This window comes from Cavia porcellus, unplaced genomic scaffold (genome assembly GCF_034190915.1).
Source record: "Cavia porcellus strain 051 isolate PalLab524CR breed Dunkin Hartley unplaced genomic scaffold, mCavPor4.1 scaffold_4, whole genome shotgun sequence".
NCBI lineage: Eukaryota > Metazoa > Chordata > Mammalia > Rodentia > Caviidae > Cavia > Cavia porcellus.
The window spans coordinates 9,760,021-9,783,244 of NW_026947487.1; the positions used below are offsets into that span (position 1 = coordinate 9,760,021).

Genomic DNA, 23,224 nt, shown 5'->3' on the forward strand with positions numbered 1-23,224 from the left:
TAATTACACTGAACCCGGAGAGAACAGGAACCTCCATGCCTTTGTACATACATAATGCCAATAATCCAATCAATTAAGGGCCATTAACTGAGGACTCCCCATGTGTAGCATAATGACTTAGACCCTGTGGGAGGTACAAGGGGTAAGATATATTTCCCATTATCCAGAGCTCACAGTCTACTTATAGAGACATAGCAAATGCCTTTGAGCAATAACATATAGTTATAAAATTTCATTACATTTAATAGCTAAACTCCTCAGTGGAAGACAGACTGCAAGATTAGTTCCAAAATGAGTTGAACAGACACAAACACTTTAACTACAGAAGAGCAGTCAGAGTGTGCCCCTGAGCAGGAAACTTTGTAGAGGGGAGATACAGTGTGAAAAATAATTGGGACTTGGTCACTTTCTTTTCAGCCACAGGCAAGTGCTCAGAGAATAACAATGAATGCATGAATGAATGAATGAATGAATGAATAAAGTGAACACAAAGTGAAACCCTCATTCTTAATAACATTTACTCCAGATACACAGAGGTCAGTATCTTTTTTTTTGTTTGTTTGTTTTCATTTTTATCGGTACCAGGGATCAAACTCACGACTGCCTGCTTGCAAGGCAGGCGCTTATGCCGCTGAGCTAAATCCCCAGTCCCAAGAGGTCAGTATCTTGAGGGCAGCAGTGCATGAAGACAAGAGGTACTTTCAAGAGCTTCTCAATCTTGTGAGCTCTTAGAAAGTCACTGCTGGGGCCCAGAAATTTTTTAGGTCAAACTTTCACCAAAGACAGTATTGACACTCCATAATGAGGTGACTTGCCTAGGATCAGACAACCAGTTAGCAGCAGAATTGGAATTTGGCCTCTTGAGAGCTCAATTTCAGAGCTTGTGTTCTTTCTACTCCACTCTGTCACCCGTAGGAATAAGCTCTTTTTTGTTGAACTTGTCAAAACAACATGTCTGAAATAAGTTTGCCTGAGTCTAATTCTTGCCACCAGCCTCTTATCCCAGTCAAAATGCTAGACTGGCCTTTCTTCTCTTGTTGATCTGGACCCTGGCCAAGGCTTCAACAAGACTGTGTACTTGCATCCACAAGGCTAGAAACCACCCTTGTTGAGGACTAACTGTTAATTATAAAATCCAAGGCATTGCTTTGTGGGTTTGGGGTATGTCGAGAGCATGGGCAGGAAATGGGGCTGATTCTGAAGCAGTCTTCTCTACCACCTCATTTTAAACTACTAGGGAGAGCTGCTTTCTCTTGGATACAAAAGCCATTTAGATTGGTACCTTCCCAGGAAGCTGCCACCATGTGTTGGGTGTCTCAGCAGTCTGGGGAACCTGAAAAGTGGTAGGGATGGATGTTGGGATGTGCAGATACTTCTTTAGTTAAGGATGCTCCTGGCTCCCAAGCCTGGATGCTAAATGCCCCCAAGAAATCAACTCCAAACCCTCTGGTCATCTGTGGGCTGAATTTAGCATATTGGATTGGCTTGCTTTAAGGTGAAGTAAATGGCAAATTCTTTGCTAAGAGATCTTGGCCTGTAACAGTATTTTCTTATCTCACCAAAACATTCTTAATTACTAGAAAAGACCCTGTGTCTTCATGCTTTTCTCTTTCTTGAACCTTCTCAGCAAGGACTTGTCCTCAGGACAATTTATGGCTTCAGTCACCCAACACATATCTATGGACCACCGTGTACATTCTAGACACTGTGCCAGGCTGGTATGGTAGAACTGCTACTTAAATGGGCCACGAGATGACATGGCTTCCACTTGCCTCTGCAGCTCACTAACTTTTGGACAAGCCCTTTGCTTTTCTGGTCTCTCTTCTGGCCCCTCCAGTTCAAACTCCACCCTTAAGGTGAAGCATTATACGAAATGATCCCCTTTGGATTCTATCTACATCATTGAGGTTCCTGTTAGGAGAAAAAAATCATAACATACTTAGAACAGGGGAAATTTAATATAAAAAATTATTAACTAATAATAAGGAATTAGCTACTAATAAGCAACTTGAAATCTGGAGAACACAGAAATGGCTGGTGCAGAGAATAAATTGGGTCCAGTGGAAGGCTGAGACACATCTGCAGAGACTCCACCCCTCCTGGTGAGATAAACAGCTCATAGGGAAGGCATAGCGGTAACCCAGAAGATGGCAGAGTGGTTCCCTCAAGGGTTATGGGGCTGGCCAGCATGGAGGCACCTGTGGCTATCTCAGAGAAACTTGTGGAGAAGCTGCTCTCAGGGATGCTGCTGCTCATTAGGAAGCTACCAGAACTTCTGAGGAATTTTCTGGAAGCTGCCCATGGGGTTTCACTGAAACTTGCTGTGGTGCTTCCCATAGAAAAGCCACAGGAGCATGAAGAAAGAAAACATGGGAGAACCAGGAAGAGAAGCCCGTGCAGTATCTTTCCAGAACCTTCTATGGATGAACTACCCATCAGGTAAACAGAAACATTTATAGGACCCATCTCTATCATTACATGTGGGGCAACTGAATGGGCTGGGTAAATCTAGAGATGAGAAGCAATAAATCAACCATTGGCACACTGTCATTTTATAATATGTGATTCCTTGGTTCCATTTAACATTAATGTATGAGGCAAGTGAATTGGCTATATTGTACCTAGTCTAGATACAATCTTAGTTTACTCTGTGTCTTCTTTGCCTGTATTCTTCATTATTAAAGAACTGCTTCAGAATAAAACCAATCCTGACCCGGATGATCTTTTATCTCTAAACTTTATGCCTTAGTCATAGATAAGGAGATATGATTAAATATTAAATATATCACAATTAAATATGACTATAAAATGTTTCTATTTATATCTAATATAAAATTAGTAATTAATTATATGATAATTAAACAATCATGGTACCCACATAGTAAGGGCTTATAGATGAGTGGGCTATTAGGTGGTGAGGCCTAGCAGGAGAAATACTGTTGAAAAGTATATCTTTTCTCAAGTTTTTATTTCTTTCCTGCTTCCTGGCAGGGTTCCGCTCCCATGTTCTCCAACTCTGATGTTTCTGCCTTGGTACCAGCTAACCATGCACTGAAACCACTAAACCTGTAAAATGAACTAAACCAAATCTTTTCTCTATTAAGTTAGCTTTTAGAAGTATTTTGTCACAGTGACACTAATACACATCTATACCAAGGATAGGGGTGAGTCTACCCTCCCATGAAAATGAATAAAAGATGTCAAGGCCTTCCATATATTTCCTGATGCCAGCAAGTGATATGAAAGTATTTTAGTACCTTTTATCTTGCTATGACAGATCATGCAATGCTGGATAATTTATAAAGAAAAGAGGATTACTGGGCTCATGATGCTTGTGACTACAAGTTCTTTACAGCATGGCACCAACAGACTGGTGAGAGTTCTCTGGATTGTGTTACAGCATGGCAGAGAAACAGAAAAGGAAATGGCCATGTGCAAAAGTGGCATGTGTGCAGACAAGGAAGTGAGAGACAGTTGGGAGTGATACTAGCTTCCCTTAGACTTCCTGAGAGATCCAGAAAGCACTCCCATGAGCAAAGCATTGGTTTTTCATAGAAACCCATCACCTCCCACTAGACTTTCTCCTAAAAATTCTACCACTTGGGGGTTGGGGATTTAGGTTAGCGGCATAAGCGCCTGCCTTGCAAGCAGGCAGTTGTGAGTTTGATCCCTGGTACCGATAAAAAGGAAAAAGACAAAAAAAAAAAAAAAATTCCACCACTTCAGCATTACTGTGCAGGAGGACCAAGGTTCCAGTGTAGTAATGTTTGGGGGACAAACCGCACCAAACCAGAGCAAAGAAGAAATAACATCCAGAATGAAGCTAATCTCAAACTAAATATTTTTTTTCCAAACTAAATATTGTCAATAATCAAGTGAAGGCTGGAGAGGTAACTCAACGGTCCAGCACTGTCCAGCATACATGAGGCCTTGGGTTTGAACTCCATAACCATAAAACAAACAATCAAAAACAAAAACAAAAACCTGAATGCCAGAGACAATATGACGGAAGTTTATAGGAACAGAAAAGATCCACAGGCTCAAATGGCCAAGAAAGGACTTGATGACAGTGGGGATTGAAAAGAGTTTTGATCCTGGCATGGTGGTACATGCCTGATTATAATCCCAGCACTCAGGAGGCTGAGGCAAGTGGATCACCACAAGTTCGAGGCCAGCATGAACTACATAGTGAGACCTTGTCTTGGGTAAAAGAAAGAAAGAAAGTTGAGCAGTAGTAGAAGCTGTACCTAAAGTAAGTAGAAACAGACCAAGATGTGGCTGGAGAACGTGAAACACAGATTAACTGGTCCCTTGGCCCCAAACTTGGTAGCCTGAAGTTGGAACTGAGCTGTCAATTTCCAACAGCTGCATAATGCACAGAGGACAGATGTCTGGGAGGTCAGCACACAGGACCTCTAAGACTCACAAGGCCCCACTGGAAGAAGTATCACTATAGAGACCTCTATTGCTTAGTGAAACCCAGGTTATCCTAGTGGACTGAGCTGTTGCTAGGATAGATTTGCTGCTGTGACAGTAACTTGCTACTCTACACATTGTCTAATTGACATCTTGAAGTACCACGAAGAAAAGCAAATATGTGTCCTAAATCATTGCCATTGAGTCTGCAAACACAGCTTTGCTGCCAGGGGTTCTTCAGTTTATTTGCTCTCTCAGGAGTGAAGATTGGGCAGAGGTGTGGTGCACAAACGCTCTCAATATTTGGAGAAGCCGTGGGCTGTGTGAGGGCAACATCAGAAGGAAAGTGGCTGTTGACTTCTGTCAATATCACTCATTCTTTGTTTACCAACGTTTGGCCCCTGTGGGCCTGGAGTCTGCTGACTTCCTCGTCATTCTATTTCCCTGTGTTTCTCCACTCGTCCTCTGAAAGCTGCCAGTCCTTGGGCTCTGTCCTAGGCTTGTCTCACCCTGCACACTTCCTGAGCTTCCTAGCCACTCCTGTGGCTCAGATTACCACTCTACAGGCGGACAACATACGGCTTTATCTCCAGCACCAGCCCTGAGGTCTTCCTGGTTGCTGAAATATACTGCAGGTAATTCTACTTTAATGTGGCCGAAATTAACATTTCTTACCCTGTAAACTTACTACTGTGCTTTTGTTCCCTCTTAGAAAAGGGACTTTTATTGTTAGGAGTTTGGCTCAGAGATAGAGCACGTGTGAGCCCTGGGTTCAATCTCCGGAACAACCTCTACAACCACCTCCCCTCAATAAAAAACATTATTCATTCGGTTATCAAGTTAAAAATTAAGAAGTTATCCTTATCTTTTCACTTTTTCACCACCATATTTAAATAAGCCATTAAAGCCACCCATACCTTTAAATCTCTAAAACCTACCTTTTTGCTTCCCTTTCCACTCTAGTCCATATGCCACAACCTCTAACTTAGATCACTACAACTTTGTAACTGTTTGGTCTTTTTGAGACAGGGTCTCACTGGGCAGTTCAGGCTGGCCTTGAGCTCACTTCATAGCCCAGGCTGGTCTCAGACTTGAAATGACCCTCTGGCTTCAGCCTCCCGAGTGCGAGAGTTACAGGTGGCAACATCATGTCCTGCCTTAACTGGTTTCCAATCATGTAAATACTTTATATATTAAGAAGCTATATTAAGAAGAATCTTGCATGGAAATACATGGGGGAGACTAAAGTATGTATTACTAAGAGAAAGAAGTCAGTTGGAAATCGCTACATATGCTATATGATTCCAACTCTCTGGCATTCTGGAAAAGGCAAAAATAAAAACACAGTAAAAAGATCAATGGTTGCCAGAGGCTGGGGATAAGAGTGGGGAAAGATGAACAGGTGGGCATGGAGGATTTTTAGGGTCTGCACAACACTATTAAGATGAATGCATGCCATTATAGACAGCTATCCACAGCCACAGAGGCACAAGACCAAGCGTGTAATCTGTGGAGTGTGGGGGGTTTTCATGTGTCAGTGCAGGCTCATCAATAATAATGAATGTACCACTCCGTGGGGGTGCAGATAATGGGGGAGGCTGTGCCTGTGTGGGAGCAGAGTGTCCATGGGAGAGCTCAAAATTATCAGTTTGCTAGGAAGCTAAACCTGCTTTTAAGATCCATCCATCCATCCATCCATTTATGCACCCATCACCCATTCTCCCTGGACCCAGTTTTAGGGAGTGGTGTTCCGGACTGGTTTTAGTTTTAACACCAATTTCTTGGCTTTGAGGTATCCAGGCCAGAAAATGAGTGTATTTTCAAACTCCCAAATGCTGCGTAGGCAGCCATGAGTGCACAACCCTTACTGCAGCGTCCTTTTCCTCTGCCTAAAGACAGGCTGACCTGGTACACCTCCTGGGGTGTCTGCAGGTGGGTGGCTATTTTCCAGGGAACACTTTTACAGGCCACTCAGCTGTAAGGCGGCATCACAGTTCCAGCCTCCTGTCCCATGTGGACTAGACAGTGCCTCCAGGGAACTGCAGCGTTGCACGGTCGGCTTCTTTCCTTCTTTGTTCAGGGTCCTGGGAATCACTCTCCTTAACAACTCCAATGGCCTTGTGCATTCACAATAATCATTCCATTTGACATCTCCACATGTTCTATAACAGAATGGTTTTCAGGTCATTTAATCCTCATTTTCATAATGGAAGGCTATGAGAAGTTTTAGAAGACCTATAGTTATTTCAGCTAACAATGGAAACATTTCCAAATGTCCATTTTCAGAATACTCACCTAATGAGTTTTTTACATTATTATTATTAGTAGTAGTAGTAGCTGTACTGGAAATTGAATCCAGGACCCTCACACTGAGCTACCTTCCCAGCACATATATATAACCTCTTTAAAAAAATAATTTGAGACAGTCTTGCTAAATTGCTAAACTGGCTGAGCCGAACCAATCCTGCCTCAGCCTCTCACAGCACTGGAATTACAGGTATGCACTCCCATGCTTGGCTAGATAGTTATCTTTTGAAAAAAGAATGTATTTTTCATTCATTGTTAAATTATTGCATTTGCCTTGAAAGGATACATTCCGAAGTTTTGCATTTTCTGAAACTATTTGCTAGGTAGCATACCACTTACTTTTCATCGTATGAAAGGGTAGTAAAATGAGAAAATCTGTAATGTTGTAAAACAGATGGCAACTTAATTTTTTGGCTGGATTTTAAAGTACTTTCATGGTTGTGCTTACTCTCATGACACATATACAAGAAGTCTTTGTTGTCAGAGGAAGACATGCAACAAGGATACGGAGACAGAGTAATGCAATTCCAGGGCACAAACACCAAGCATTGTTGACCAAACCAAAAACTAAAGAGACAAGGAAGGGTTTCATCTTTCAGAGACACCACAATTCTGCCAACACCTGACGTCCCATTTCTAGCCCCAAGGACTGTGAGATAATACATTTCTACTGTTCTAAACCACACAGTTCATGATGTTTTGCTGTAGCACCTCTACAAATGAATGCAGATGGAGGCCAGGGAATATGCCAGAAGGAAGAAGCCAGAAAGGCAGCAGGAGGACCGGAGGGTGAGGTGCCTCACCAACCTGGATGGCCAAGACTGTGAGAGAGAGGGTGTGGGCATCAGCAGGACGTGAGCAGGACTTGGAATGTCCACATGAGGGACAGGAACAAACAGAGGAGACCCAGCTGCCCAGAGGGCAGAGGTGCTCAAGGAGCAAAGCAAGTGCTTCTGGGTGAGTTGGGTGGAAGCAGCCATGAAGAGCCCGCAATGCCATCCCTTCTGCTGTCTCAGGCTCCCCTCCACTGGCATCTGAATTTCTTTCAGTGGCTCCAGGTTGTGACCCATCTGGGACTCTGGGCCCCTCACCTGCCCCACAGTTCCTTCTCGCTGCTTTCCACACTTGGGGCAGGACACATTCTCTGTGCCTCAGATGCTTCTACCACACCCCAGTCACCACTTTCAGCTCCCATTTATAACGGTTTAATTGATGGTCACATCTCTACTTAATGGCATACTAAGCAGCTTTTGGGATGATTCATAGTAAATAAAAATCAAGGTGTAGAAAAATATCTTTTTAAAAATTTTGATTTTTTATCAGTACATTTTTGTAGGATGTAATGGTTACACTCATGGGGAGCTGGTACACATCCATAACACATCTTTAACCACTTCCCTCCATTTCTTGGTCCCTTCCCTTTTGCAAAAGATCTGTCTCCCTGTTTCCTGTTACCTATCTCTGATTTAATTCTTTAATTTATTTATAGTTTGGGTTTCTCATATAAGAAAAACCGTTGATATTTAAGCTTGTGTATCTCATTAGTTTTGCTTAACATATGGTGTCAAGGTGCATCCATTTGCCTACAAATGACTCAAGTTTATCCTTCTTTATGGCAGAGTAGTATTTCATGGGAATATATATACATATATAATATATATATAGCACATTTTCTTTATCCATCCTAGTATTTTTAAGATTCTTCCACTTTTTTATACAGAAAAGTTGTATACTCATAGATTATTCCCATTATATTGGATTTCTCCAACTCCAAAAAAACTGGTAGATGTATCTTGTGGATGGAAATGAGAAACAAGGGAAGACCAACTTACTTTTCAAAGCATATTCTTTGTATTTAAAACTTTTTGTACCACAATCATATATTGCACATTGTTATGGATTAAGAACTGGTGGTCAACTTAATGCCAGCTGGATTACATCAGCATGACACTGAGCATAGACGTTCCACCTGAGGAAAGTTGCCAGCATAAATAGACAGCTGGAGAAGGAGAAGGGAGGCATTAATGCATTGCTGTGTTTAGGCACTGAGGCATTGTGGGTTCTCCTCTGAGTTGCTGGTTGAGCCGTTGGTTCTCCTGGAGAAGCTCTGGTCCTCACATCAAGCATTGCTTCCTGGCTCTGGAGGGAAGATGTGTGCCACTTGGTCTCCAGGATGAACTCGTCATGCTAGCTTCCTGCCAGGTACCCGACTGTGCTTATTGTGGGAAGAGCTCAGGGCTTCCGTGTCGCTGAAGATGGCTGTGGTGCCTTTCAGGACAGCCCTGGTCTTTGTTGTGCGCATGACTTCTTGGCTCCAGTGTAGAACCCTCATACCACCAGCACAGCTCCTTCACCCCGCTGGCATGGACTTTCTGGCTTCCACCGCTGACCTTTGGGCCTTCCCAGCATGGATCTGTACAAGAGACTGGTGTGAGTCCCTGTGGGCTCTGGACCTCCAGTTGGACTTGTGGGAGGCACTGTCATGAGCTCTGGGTTTTTCTCTGGACTCATGTGGGACATTGCTGTGGGATTTAAGCCCTTGACTAAATATTCTGTTTTTGGTGTTGTGGATAGATTTCCTGCATTTTCTTGTGTTAACTCCTGGTGACCATTATAAAAACAATATTATAAACTTCATGTCCTGATTCTAGTTGTTCTCCATATAACCCCTGTGTACAACACATATTAAAATTATTTTGACAAATTAAACCAGTCCTTCTTGCAGGAGTGTCATTAACAGCTTCGCATAGCAGATATCATAAATGTAGTAGGTAGTGTAAGATGGAGATATGCTAAAGGTAGAGTCAGAATTAAAAAAGGAAAGGAAGATAAGTGGGTACCCTGTACCCAGAAAGGAAGCCTCTTCCCCTTGAGGTGATCAGATATTATCTGCTGAGCACAAACGAGATTTCTGTCACAGTGGCTCATATAAAAGAAAAAGGCTTACTTGCTTTTGTAGTTATTCAATCATTTAACACGTATTTCTGGTGTTAGCTCTGGGAATGCAGTGAAAAAAGGGCGAAACAGTTTCTGCTCAGAGAGAGATTAGATTTTCTTCTGGTTTGTTTTGTTTCAGCTATTTGGAATGCAGGCTGCAATAAATGCCATAAGGAAGAACAGATAAGGTTTGTGTTCCAACATTGTTTAATTATCAGTCATTGTGTATGACAGAATAATTACCTTCAAAGATGTTCACATCTTAATCCTAGGACCTGTGAATAAATTACCTTACATGACAAAAGGGCTTTTATAGATGTGGTGAAATCGAAGACCCAGAAAGGGAGAGATTACCTTATTTGATCTGGATGGGCCCAATCTAATCCATGCCTTCTTAAGACAGAGAAGCTTTCCCAGCTGACAGGTGAATACAGAAAAATGGTCAGAGAGATACAGTGATGCTGGTGTTGAAGGAAGAAGAGGCTGTGAGCTAAGGAATATGGGCAGCCTCTAGAAACCAGGAAAGAAATACATACTTTGCCACACCTTTATTTTAGACTAATGAGATCTATATTGGACTCCTAGTTTTCAGAGCTGTGCTGTTTTAAGCCACTCACTTTGTGGCAATTTGTGACAATTGTGATAGAAAATGAATTCTTTGGTTAGCCTATAAATCTGAATAAAACCAAATCCTGTCTTTGAGAATTTATATATTATCAGAATTTATCAGGGCCGAGAGACCTGCAAACTGTATAATAAAAGTGATACACCTGGGATGTGTACATGGAGTATGTATGTAAAATTTACTTGGAGACATTCTGTTAGTACTTCCCCTTTTAGAAAAACACCTCCACCATTAATTCTCCATTTCCCCATTCTGCTTCACAGCAAAATTCCTTGAGGAAATTGCCTATTATTCTTCCCCGCCTCCAATTCTTCCTTTCCCATTTGCTCTTAACGCCGAACTCAGTTGGGCTTTTGTACCCAATACCCTGACTACACTACTTCACCATGGTCCAGGCACCTATTGACCTCCCAGATGCTAACTGCACCTCCAACCTGTTAATACTGGAGCATCCTAGAGTTCAGTCCTTGGTCTCATTTCCTTATATTTCTTCTTTGGTGGCCTCCTGCAGTCTCATACCATCTGTATGCCAATGACTTCCAAATTTATCTTTCCATCTCAGACCTCATTCCCAGCCTCCAGATTAATATATCAACAACCTCCTACATAGATACGTAACAGACATCTCACACTGAGCGTGTATAATACTGGACTCCTGCGCTTCCCATCTCTGTCCACACAACCTGCTCCACCACATGCTCAGCCTTTGCATCTGAGCCGGTGAGAATTCTATCCTTTCCAGTCTCATCCACACATTTCATAGCAACCCATCAGGAATTCCTGGGGCTCAACCCTGAAGTACTATTCCATCAGGAATTCTTGGGGCTCAACCTTTAAAATATAGCCGGAATCTAACTACTTTCTCTACTGCTACAACCTTTGTGTGGCCCCTTTGCCTTAACTCCCTTGGGGTACTGTGAAACCTTGACATGGTTGGTTCTCCATGTCCTGAGCCTATGGAATAGCCTAGTGGGCACCACAGATCCAGGTCATCACACATCTCTCAGGTCATCTCCTTGATTTCTTGCCCTTTCTCATTCTGTTCCAGCCATAGTGATACCTACTGGTACCAGTATGTACTAGTTGTAGGCTGTTATATAATCTATTTATGTAGCTTATGTATGTAATATATTTATGTAGTATGTCAGAAGAAGATAGGTTTGTCAGTGCTATGGGAAAAAAAAGAGGGGAATCAGAAGTATGGAAGAGGTGGTAGAAGGCTGATTAGGGCAAGGTAAGACTCAACACAAAGGTTACATCTGCAGGAGAGGAGGAATTATTTACGTGGACGTAGGAGGACAAGCACTGTGCTTTCTCTTATGGACACAATGAATCTCAGAGACTCTGTACAGTGCCTGGCATTGAAAAGGGAGTCAGTAGATATTTAATGAATACACAATAAATGTTCTCACCCTCCGGTTGCTAAATTTTCTGTTTAAGAAATCTGCTTTTGAGGTATTTATCTAGAACCTCAATAGTGAGCACTACTGAGTAGATGATTACTTTAAGGGACAAAACACTGTGGGAAACACACTGGGCTTAAAGCACCAGGGATACTGACTTAAAAAAAAAAAAAAAACTCTAAGCAGTAAGTCTGAAGAAGAAGGTGATTCTATCTTAGAGGTTTGTTTCAACTCTGGAATCTAAGCCAGGCCTGTTCTGACATGAATCACAAATGAAACCAGAAAGACATAGTTTTGAAAGTTCATGGAACAATCACCCATGACTTTATGAATTGCCTCTTTGGTAAATAGTACCATTCTTAAACTGGAAACTAGAAGGTCAGTGAATCCTTTGTTTAAGATGGCATTAAGTTAAATCTCTACACATGAATTGTTTTCATAGCGAAAACTCGGTCACTTACATGCTTTAATAAATCAATAGCAACCTCGCAGGAGCTTAGTTGGGGAAGTTATATAAAACTACTGTTTAAGAACATGTATCTACCTGGGTGTGGTGGCTCATGCCTGTAATCCCAGCACTTGGGACAATGAGGCAGGAGGATCGTTGCCAGTTCAAGACCAGCCTGGGCTACAAAGTGAGCTCAAGGCCAGCCTGAACTGCATAGTGAGACCCTGTCTCAAAAAAAAAAAAAAAAAAGAAAAAAAAAAAAAAAAAAGGAAAAGAACATGTGCCTAGCACCTGTCAAGCACAAGTCCTGAGTTTGATCTCTGGTACCAAAAGACAAAATAAAACAAAAAAAACCCATGGGCCTAAAAATCACACAAATACACTGAAACACACAGGAAGTGACCACTCTGGGAATTTTTATACTGAACTTTTTGGTTTGTTATAATATTTGATTATTTCTTATTCGTGTAGTCTTTTCAATGCTTTGAAAAAAGTACAAACAAAATGCACGGACTATCACACCTGTTCTTAACTCTAATATCAACAATACATTTCGATCAGTACAGTTCATACTTGGTGTTCCTATTTTATTTGATTCATTTGGTCTGTAGGAGGGGGTAGAATTCTAATCTCAGACCAACTATAATTTAGCCATCCTAAAGTTATCCTTGCCATCACCCCGTGAAATACACGACATGGTGGTACCAGAAAGACTCATTCCAGCTCCTTCCAGTAACTCACAGATGAATGGTAAAGGTTCAAGAATTTTTGGCTGATGTCACATTGGTAGCTTGAACTCTATGGAGGACCATGGAATTGGGCAATTACTGCAAATCAACACACATACCCCTCTGCCACCAACCTCTGTTAAACAACGTACCAGTACAGCACTGGTGTCAAGAGGGCTTTTTAAATTCCCATTTCTCAACTTGGGAGTTTTAAAATTTTGTATAGTAAAAGACTCATATGTAGAAGTAATTTTATTTATAGTTTGGCTTTTAGGTTTTTTTTTTCCTATATGGAGAAACTATTCGCAAGCAGGAATGCCTTACTAGGTTACGGTTTTACAACTGTTTACACAACTCCATTCATAACCACATGGCTTGATTGTTAATTGCTAACTCTCTGCCCTCAATCGGGGACTTCATAAGCTCTAATACAAGCATAATTTAGTCATGAAAACTTTAGCTTCATTATTTATAAAACTGGGATAATAACAGTGCATAGTGCTCATTTAATTGCTTAGATTCTATATATAATACGTATAAAGAACTAAGCATAGTGTTTGTCACATAGTAGTATTTCAATAATTTTTAAATATAATATAGAAATATAGTACTGTGGGAGATACACACTCACAGAAGGAAGAAATGTGGTGCTTTGGTGAACAAACATTTTGAACAGTCTCTATAGCTCTGGAACATAAGTGAACTGTTTGCTACTTGGTGGCTTAGTATTTGGTGGATATTAGGGATCCTTGTTTGAGCTGGTTCATTCGTTGTAGAAAGTTATGTGTTGAGAAATTATCTTCACACTCTAGGAATAACACTGGATATTTATTAGATTGGGCATAACAAGCTGACATTTTTTGGTTGTAAGACTGAAAAATACTGTGTTTCCCATATGTTCTCATCTTTCTTCAGTCTTCCAAAAACACTGTTTCATTGCCTCTCTTCCTTTTCACGGGTTCCTGAGAATCTAGCAGCAACCTAGATGCGTGGGACCTTCTCCTTTTCCTTCTATGGGATCTTTCACACTACAGATGTCTGCACCTGCACCTTTTGCTTTCATCCTATTACTGCAGATGACGCGCCAGCCCTTCTCATCTTCTGCAGGGCTTCCCTCTTACAGATACCTCTTTTCCCATCATCAGCTTTTTCCTCTCTACAGGACTTTTCCCATCTCAGCTAACAAAAAGCTTACAGTGGCTCCCATCCTCATTAAGGAAACACTTTTTACTGGTGTTATGCCTCTCTCCAACTGCTATCTCATTTCTCTGCTCCTTTCTTATCCACATTGGCCACAGTTTCCAAACTACCCCTTTCTAATCTTTCCCAAGTCTATTCAATCTTCTTTCCCCTCAAATTAGTGGAAACTGTTTTCTCAAGCCTACTGGTCACATCCATGATGCTAAACCCAGTGGTCTTTCTTGTGTTTTGGTGATTTTTCATCTTTCAGCAGTATCTTGTGGCCTTGATCTTTGAAAAACCATATATTCTTTTGGATGCTATGTATTACCACATTCTCTGATTTTCTGCTAACTCTCTAACCACTTCTTCTCAGTTGCCCTTTTGGGTACCTCCTGTTAGGTTTCTCAATGTTACAGGACTCATGTTTTGGCCCTTGGTTGTCTTCTCCCATAACATATCTCATCTGGTTCCTTGGATTTAAATTCCACCCCCTCCCCATGACTCCCGCATCTGAGGTGCAGCCCTATCTCAGTAGTGAATTTTGTTCTTATAATTTAGACTTCCTTCTTAAATCTTCACTTGGATGCTCACTTGGGCAACCCAAGCCAAAAAGAACTCTTGACTTTCCCTTCAAACACGGCTCCCACAGTCATTTCCATTCAGTAAATGGCACCATTACTGCTTAATGTCTCACTACCTGTATCTGTGCCTAAACTATTACAGTCCTGTTCAGGTCCTCTTACTTTCCCCCTTGAACATTTGTGATCAATTCTTTCCCCAACAGCAGACAGATCCTTTTGATATGTCAGATAATATGCTTCCCCAATTATAAATACCTATTAGATGGCAATCCTGAACCCTTACTTTGGTTTCCCTTCAGCCTGCTTTCCAATTCCATCCTGGTCATACTCTTCTCCTATATGCTCCTATAGGCTCCAGCTACACTCGTCTTCTGTATGTTCTTGGAACAAGTCAAGCCGGACCTTTTCTCAGGGCCTCTGCATTTGCAGTGTTCTGCCCCATCTATGCCTGGCATGTGCAATTCTGTCATTTGGTTCTTATTTGAAGTCACTTCTCCAGGAAGACCTCCTTTGATCACCTACTCTCCAACAGTCCTCTCCTGTATCATTCTCCAGCACAATGCTCTTTTTTATTTCCCTCTTTCACCATTATCTGAACTTACCTAGCCACTTGCTTCTTAACTTTGTGTCCTCCTTCCTAGGACTCTTGCTCAAGGGAGCAAGCCCTTTGTCCATTCTGGTTTCTATTGTTTCCCTAGCACTGTCTCACATATCATCTGTGACTAATAACTGCTGTAGGAATGCATATTCTAGACACCCAACAAAGACTTTTCTTGTAACTGGGAGATTGTCTCTAACAATGCTCATTGTCCTATATGCTACCTTATTTCAGAAGGTTGCATCAGGAAACCCATATTATTGTTGAGAACTTCTGTGCCTTTTGCTTTCAGTATTAAAGCTGTCACTGATTCTTTCCATTTTTGTTTATTAGGAAGCTGAAGGCTTATTTCAAACTCAAGGACAGTAATCCATTTCTATAACAGTGAATATGCGTTCTTGCCTCCTCAGGTTTATTTCGTATAGTTGCCAGAATTACGGTAATGAAATTTTTTACAAATTGCTTTAGTGTGTTTTGTGGAAAGAAGTGTGATTTCGAGGGAAAGGAGAGATAGGAAAAGGCTGATTAATGAGTATTGTTATAGTTAGATAGGAGACAGAAGTGCTAATGTTCTACTGCCCTGTAGAGTGGCTACAGCTAATAATAATGTATTGTACATTTTATGAAAAAGCTAGAAGAGAGATATTGGAAGTTTTCACTGTAATGAAATGATAAATGTTCCAGGAGATACATCATTTTACCCTGATCTGAACATTACACAATGTATATATGGATAGAAACATCATATGGTATTCCATAACTATGTACAATTTTATGTATCACTTAAACTTCGTTGTTTAAAAATTTAAGCAAAAAACCATTTAAAGTGTAAATATTATGGTGGGGACTGAAAATTTGCCTGTCAGGGATGTTGATTTGAAGCAAAGTGGTACTGGACTGGAGATTTCCAGCTGGAAGAGTTATGTCAGCATTATTGTTGTCGGGTGATGTGCTGTGATTCATATTTGGGAATTCCTCAAGGTTACTTCAGTTACTGCTTGACTTGCCTACCAAGGGCCCAGCCCCTTGGGTGTTAGGGATTTTAGGTTTATGTGCACTTGTTGACATGATGAATGTCATGAGCCAAAAAGTTGATGGCTCTTGAGGGTTTATTATACTCTCAGCACTCGATGTCTCAGAGGTGGGAGAAATGCACCTTTTAGTTTAGTCTTAATATGCTGTGCCCTGATCTAAAGTAAATGAATGGACTACACCCTTCGGAGGTTCAAAGGGATTGTTCTTAATTGTTGTTTAGGCCCAGGGGTGGGTTTGAAGTTTATGAATCATAATTCATACCTGTTCCTCCCCAGCATGATAAAATTGGAATGTAACTCCTTTGAAGCCCAGAGTGTGTTGGTATTTTAATTTACTGATTCTTTTATATATTTTGCTTGTGGCAATAGCATTTAGAAAACAGCAATAGGAAAAGCATGCATTAATCTACTATTATCAAATATTTGTTCATATCTGTGTAAAACAGACATAGATGATATAAAGAATATGTGCATGATCAACCCATGAGCATATAACTGTGGACAAATCTCTCTGAATAAAATATATTTTACAAATACTCCTGATGGATTACACACAACATGGAATAATGACACTGGATAAAAGAACTGTGCCTTAAACTGGGTATGGTGGCACATGCTTATAATCCCAGTGCTCTGGAAGGCTGAGGCAGGAAGATAATTGGGAGTCCTAGACCAGCCTGGGCTACAAAGTGAACTCAAAGTCAGCCTGAACTGCATAGTGAGACCCTGTCTCAAAAAGACGAAAAAAAAAATTGTACTGTACTTAACTTTTAAAAGAATATTTCGTTTCATTTCATTTTTTGGAACTTAGGGCCTCATACTTGCCAGACAGGTGCTGTGCCTCTAAGCTATATTCCCAGCCCTGTACCTTAGTTAAAAAATTTCTTCTAGATAAGCATTACAAATAAACATTACTTAGCAAATGCATACAAGCTTGTATTTTAATTTTCAAAGAAAATTTACAGATTAGTTCAGGTAGTTTTGAAAAAGTGTGGAGAAAATAATTCATAAACTCTTCTCTCCCAGGGAGCAAATCTGAGTCTTTTTGTAATCCAATTAAACAAATACACAAATAAACACAAAACTCAGTGCATTGTATCATGAGAGAAATTTTTAAGATTAGCCTTTTAAAATACATATTGTATCTGTACTTATCGGCTTCAGTGATTTGAGGAAAATCAAGATTTGCATATATCTGTGAGGAAAATGGATGAAAAAATTCAAAACAGTGTACTGAAGTATAAAATAGGTACACTCTCCTAAGACATAAAATACAATTTATAACATAATAGATAACATGCTTACATATAACTATTAGAATGTTGCCTCTGACCTTTCTTTCTTTAAACCAATACAGTCAACAGTAGTTTCAGTTTAAGTGCCTATAACATCCTGGTTGAACAGTCATCATAAAACTGAGAAATTTCCCAAGAGCAATTGCATGTAAGATTTAGCTTCATGGGGGGCTGGGGATTTAGCTCAGTGGCATAAGCACCTGACTTGCAAGCAGGCGGTCATGAGTTTGATCCCCAGTACTGACAATTTAGCTCAGTGGCATAAGCGCCTGCTTGCAAGCAGGCAGTCGTGAGTTTGATCCCTGATACCGATAAAAAGGAAAAAAAAAAAAGATTTAGCTTCTTTCACTCTCTCTGCAGTGTTTTTGTTTTTGTTAGGAAGAGGAGCAGAGAGTACAGTAACTGGAAGCATTGATCCAGCCACATAATTTATTTGCAATTAAATCATTCAATCAAGAGTATTTACTGAACTGTCTTGCCAGGGCTTTGCAAAATCCTTGGAGAGCTGGAAGGGAAAGTGTCTGCAGGACAAAAAAAAAAAAAAAAAAAAAAAAAAAGCTATCATTTAAAATATAGAGACAGCGTTTATTTGCAATACTTTCAACTCAAAATCAAGAAAGGTTTCTACTCAGTTTACTCCACAGTGCTGAAGGTTTTTCAGTCATTTGGCTCACTGTTTACACATACCCGGGATCCTGGCTAAGATAAGAAAACTCCAAGGTCTAGGAAAGCTTCCTATGGAATTAGATGATTACTGATCCCTGAACTAAATTCCTTGTGTTTATCTAGGCTCCAGGCTTTAAAAGGTAATCAAGAGCTTCTGCCTTGAACCATGGGCTCACAAGGACCCGATCTTCTCATTAAAGGGAAGGCAGTGGTTATTTCTGGAGCTTTGTGTAATTGAGGCCTGATAACAAAGGTTAATTTTTACCAAGTGAAACTGGTTGGGTTTTCTTGACATTAAACTTGAAGCCCAAGAGATAATGGTGGGAAGCCCAAGAAATAATGGTGTGTATCTTGACTGCTTTCAGGAATAAGGTCAGCCTCCTGGGGAAGTCTGATTTCCTTCTCGATCCTCCTTGATTTTTTGCTCCCTCTGTTGAATCTGACAGTACAATCCATGTGTCTCAGAGTAATGACAGTCTGTAAGTGCCAGGAAGATGGGGAGATAGGTAGAAAGTGGCCTTGTTTGAGAGCCTTGGGAGATTTTTCTTTTCTTTTTTATTTTTCCTTTTTGAGACAGTTCTTCACTATGCAGTTCAGGTTGGCCTTGAACTTACTTTGTAGCCCTGGCTGGCCTTAAACTTGCAGCAATCCTCCTGCTTCAGCTTCCTGAGTGCTGAGATAAATGGGTAAATTTACCACTGCTAAACACAAAACAGCCCTCAACAAGGGGAGATTAAGAAGTTGTTTCAGGGGCTGGGGGTTTAGCTCAGTAATGTAAGTGCCTGCTTGGCAAACACGAAGTTGTGAGTTCAGTCCCTGGCACCAAAAAAAAAAGTTGTTTTTTGTAAGAGGGAACTGACATCCTAGAGGTTTTAGTGCTGAGTAATCCACCTACAAGGGTCTCTGGTTGTATTTATAGAAGCTTTCCTCTTCCCAGTTTGCTTCTTGGTGTACTAGTTTTCCAGGATGGAGTCATTGGGCAGATTCCTAGAAATGCAGGTTTTCAAACTAGCGCCAAAGATGACCTATTTATTTTTTAAAGTTCTCTTATGCAACATGGTTTTAGTTTTGAATGTGGCAAGGGAACAGGGTATGGGAACTGCCTCGCTTCTCATTCCTGGGGCTGCCATAGTAGCTCTGGGTGGAGGTATTTTTCCTTAGGACTCTGGCTGCTCGTGGCTTTCACAGCTATTTGCTTTGGCATCTGAATGAGGAGAGAATGAAGGCTGTTCTGGCCTGCTCCATGGAACTGTTGACTGGCTTTATTGGTTGGATTCCCCAGGAAGTCACTGAATGTGGAATTCATAAACCAGGCTCACTTGGAAGGAGTTCTTCCTGTTTGGAATCATTTTCTACATAAATTTTAGATTTGCCATGTTCATTCTTCATTCTTCTTTTGAGAAACCATCTTGTCATTAGTACCATCTGAGTTATCAGTACACATCTCCCAGCTGGGCTTTCTTCTGTGTTCTGTTAGGTCCTCTGGTATCCCCTGCCTACCTGGTGTTATTTCGTACCTGTGTCCACCCAAGGGCCCAAACTTGGGATATCCTCTGTATGCAAGGGTATCTCTGATCTCTTCCCTAGAATACATCTTTACTCTTGCTACCCAGGTTAGTACACTATTATCCAAGTGGGCTATCTATGCAGACTTTGTTCCCTTAAATAGTATACAACTGTCTGGTAGTGGGACAAAGGAATAAAAAAAGACTAACTGTTCCCTTTTGTATTATTTGGCCTTTTAAAAAACTATGTGCCTGTATAAACTAATTTAAAAAGTGCCCTACCCTTCCTGGTTGCATATATTGTAAAAACTAAGGGATAAAACAAAACAAAAAAGTATTTCACATAGATTTAATGGGGTAACAAAAGTTCATTTAAGTTTGGTAAGTGCCCCCCTCTTCCTCTGAAGGAAGATAAAAATTAAAAAAAAAAAAAACAGTGACAATAGTGAACAAAACCAAATCAAACCTGTCTGGCTAAACTCTAATAATAGTACACTTGCTTCACAGAAGGGGCTCCTAGATCAATATAAAAACTTTACTGCATATTCAGACCAGTGCTATTTACTCAGCTGCTTCTAAATGGGAACAAGCAGACATCAACTATCAAGTTTCTAGTCTGGAAAATCCACAAGGGCCACTGAACACGGACAACGTGGGGACATCCTGCAGACAGTTCATAAAAATAACTTGCCCAACATTTTTGGAAACTGATGCAAGCTATACTTATGGCTCTGTCTGTTTGCTTTCTCCAGCAACAATTGAAAAGATGCCGGTCACCAAGGCTATGATAACTTGGATGCTCCAGGAGACACCGGGACAGCATAAGGCTGCAATTAACTCAATAGCCAATTACACAGGGGAGACAATGCTCCTGAAGACAATTCACATTTAAGATTCTGCTGAGGGACTAAATGGTAAGTGGGTGCTTATCTCAAATCCTGAATGAAGGAATTGATTGAGGGACAAGCAACGTAGTCTTAGATCATTTCACCTGTGTTCACAGTAGAGCAGGGTCCTCACAGTGTCATAGGAATGCATAGACCACCAACCAAAATTCACATTAGTAACCACCCAGAATGTGTTGACCCATTGGGAAATACCTGTTGAGTACCTGTAACATGCTAACATTCCAGGAAATTCAAATACAGTATGCATCAGAGATTTTGATTTTAAGGAGTTTGAAGTTGAATAATGAGGCCATATGTATTAGTACCAAAAGAGAGGTGTAATTACTCTAAACAGAAATAGTCACAAGACTGAGGGAAGCAGGAGAAAGAGATCACTTTCAGTTGAGTGATCAGCAAAGGTACTTATAGGAAAACAATGTGGATTTATTTATTTTTTTATCGGTACCAGGGATAGAACTCACGATCACATACTTGTAAGACAGGCACTTACGTCGCTAAGCCAAATCCCCAGCCCTGTGTATTTTATTTTAAAAAAAGCATACCTTTATTAATGTATAGCTCATACCTAAGCATGTACCTTGACTTTTCACAAACTGAATGTACTAGTTATGTAACTAACACCTAGCTGAGTAGCATATTATTCCAGAAGACAGTGTGTACTTCTTGGGCCCCTTCCACCCACCTGTGGGGAGCAACAGTATTTTCTGGCATGATTTTAGACAGAGATAAAATTATTAGAGGTGGGACCAGCAAGCATAATTAACAGCCAGGAGCCAGCTTTGAAGAAGGGCTGTTAAGTAATTTGCTGGGAACAACTGGAGAACAGGGTTGGATCCATGTTGTAGACCCTTGAATACCAAGTAAAGAAGGATTTTTTTCATGAGCTTCTGAAGGTTTGCTGAACAAAGCAGAACTTCGTGAGACTTTTTGATAATGGTCAGTAACTCAGGGATGATGGGAGAAGTGAGAGACTCTAGGTTTGCAACGGCAGTGATGACGGGCAGTAATGGCCATCTGAAGATATGATAAAGAGGCAACAAGGTGGATGTGATGGTGTATGACTGCAGTCTTAGCACGTGGAAGGCTGAAGCAGGATCACCAAGAGTTACAGGCCAACCTAGGCTACATAGTGAATTCAAAGCCAGCTTCAATCTCATAGCAAGATCTTATCTAAAAAACAAACAAACAAACAAACAAACAAAAAAACAAAAACAAATCTGACAGGACATGATCTTGAAAAAAAAAAGTCTTCCATCCAAGTACTAACCAGGCCCGACCCTGCTTAGCTTCCGAGATCAGAGGAGATCGGGCGCGTTCAGGGTGGTAGAGTCAAAGGAAATATCCTTCCATGGGGGGCTGGGGATTTAGCTCAGTGGCATAAGCGCCTGCCTTGCAAGCAGGCAGTCGTGAGTTCGATCCCCGGTACCGATAAAAATGAAAAAGACAAAAAAAAAAAAAAAAAAAAAAAAAAAAAAATATCCTTCCATGGATTTAATCAAGAAAAAATTTAATAGTTTTCTCAAGTACTCATTACTGACTTTTTGTTAAGGATTAACAGTCTTTGAATGCTATCTCTCCAAAAGACTTCTCAAAATTTTCTTGCAATATTGTAATAAAACACTGAGTTGGTCTAAGGAAACTCTAAAGAAAGCAATTGCCCTTTCAGGACAAAAAAGAATCCTTTGTTAGAAATGTGGACTGTTTGTCTTTTCAAACCGGTGCTTGCTATCATAAACATTTCCCTGGGGAAAACTGACTCCAAGGAAGATTTTTTTGAAGTTGTTACAGTATCAGCAAATTATTGGATGTTGCTCCCCATTCCATCTCTTATCTTTCCCTATTAAATGATTTTCATCGACCCAGATTTATGGGTATAATAAATCAACTGTATATGTTTACTTGTGTTTCTAAAAGAAAATACGTGCACATGTGTATGCATATATATGTATGCATATGTGTAGCAGTATTCATTGTAAAATTTACCTGTAAAGTGTTTCCATAAGAAGAGATATATATAAATAAAAAATATTTATTTGCTTCAGCTAAGTGGCCAACTTTTATTTAATGACGGTCCACCCCATCCCTTTCCCGTCAACGTGGCAAATTTTTCATTCGACAAATAATTTAATACTCCACACGTGCTGTGATTTTACTATAACACCTGTCAAAGCGTGTTCTTAATTTTATGTTCTTCTGTACAATCAGGACCTTGTGTCTCAGAGCCTGTTTCTGGATGTTTTTAAAGCGTGCGACCGTGCGATTTCTGATACTAGGGTTTTGTGTGGTGAAACATCAAGGCAGAAAGGAAGCTGCTTTGGTGTGCGGGTCCGCGTGCAGGTAACCCAGAGTGGTTTCTGGGACCGAAAGAAGGAAGAGAACTTTACTCAGGAGAACACGTGTGTGGGAAGAGGGGGCGGGTCCAGAAAGAGGAAAGCTCACCTAAGCGGGATCTCCGCGTCGGTGCAGATTCTAAGCTCCAGCACCCGGAAAGAGGTTCAGGACACTGGAACCCGGGCAGAGACCTACTTACTCATCGGTCCCCCTGGGAGCTCGCGGCTTCTCCAGTCTGGAGGAAGAGTGTTAGTCAGTTT

The 23,224-nt window shown here is 40.8% G+C and overlaps 1 long non-coding RNA gene across 1 annotated transcript; it reads right to left on the minus strand.

The window, feature by feature from the left end:
- Positions 1 to 8,568: 8,568 nt before the first annotated feature.
- Positions 8,569 to 23,211, minus strand: LOC134475655 (uncharacterized). The gene is made up of 2 exons (XR_010046827.1): positions 23,073 to 23,211; positions 8,569 to 9,136 (listed from the first exon to the last, which is right to left on the minus strand). It is a non-coding gene; the product is annotated as an uncharacterized LOC134475655 (long non-coding RNA).
- Between the last annotated feature and the right edge of the window lie 13 nt (positions 23,212 to 23,224).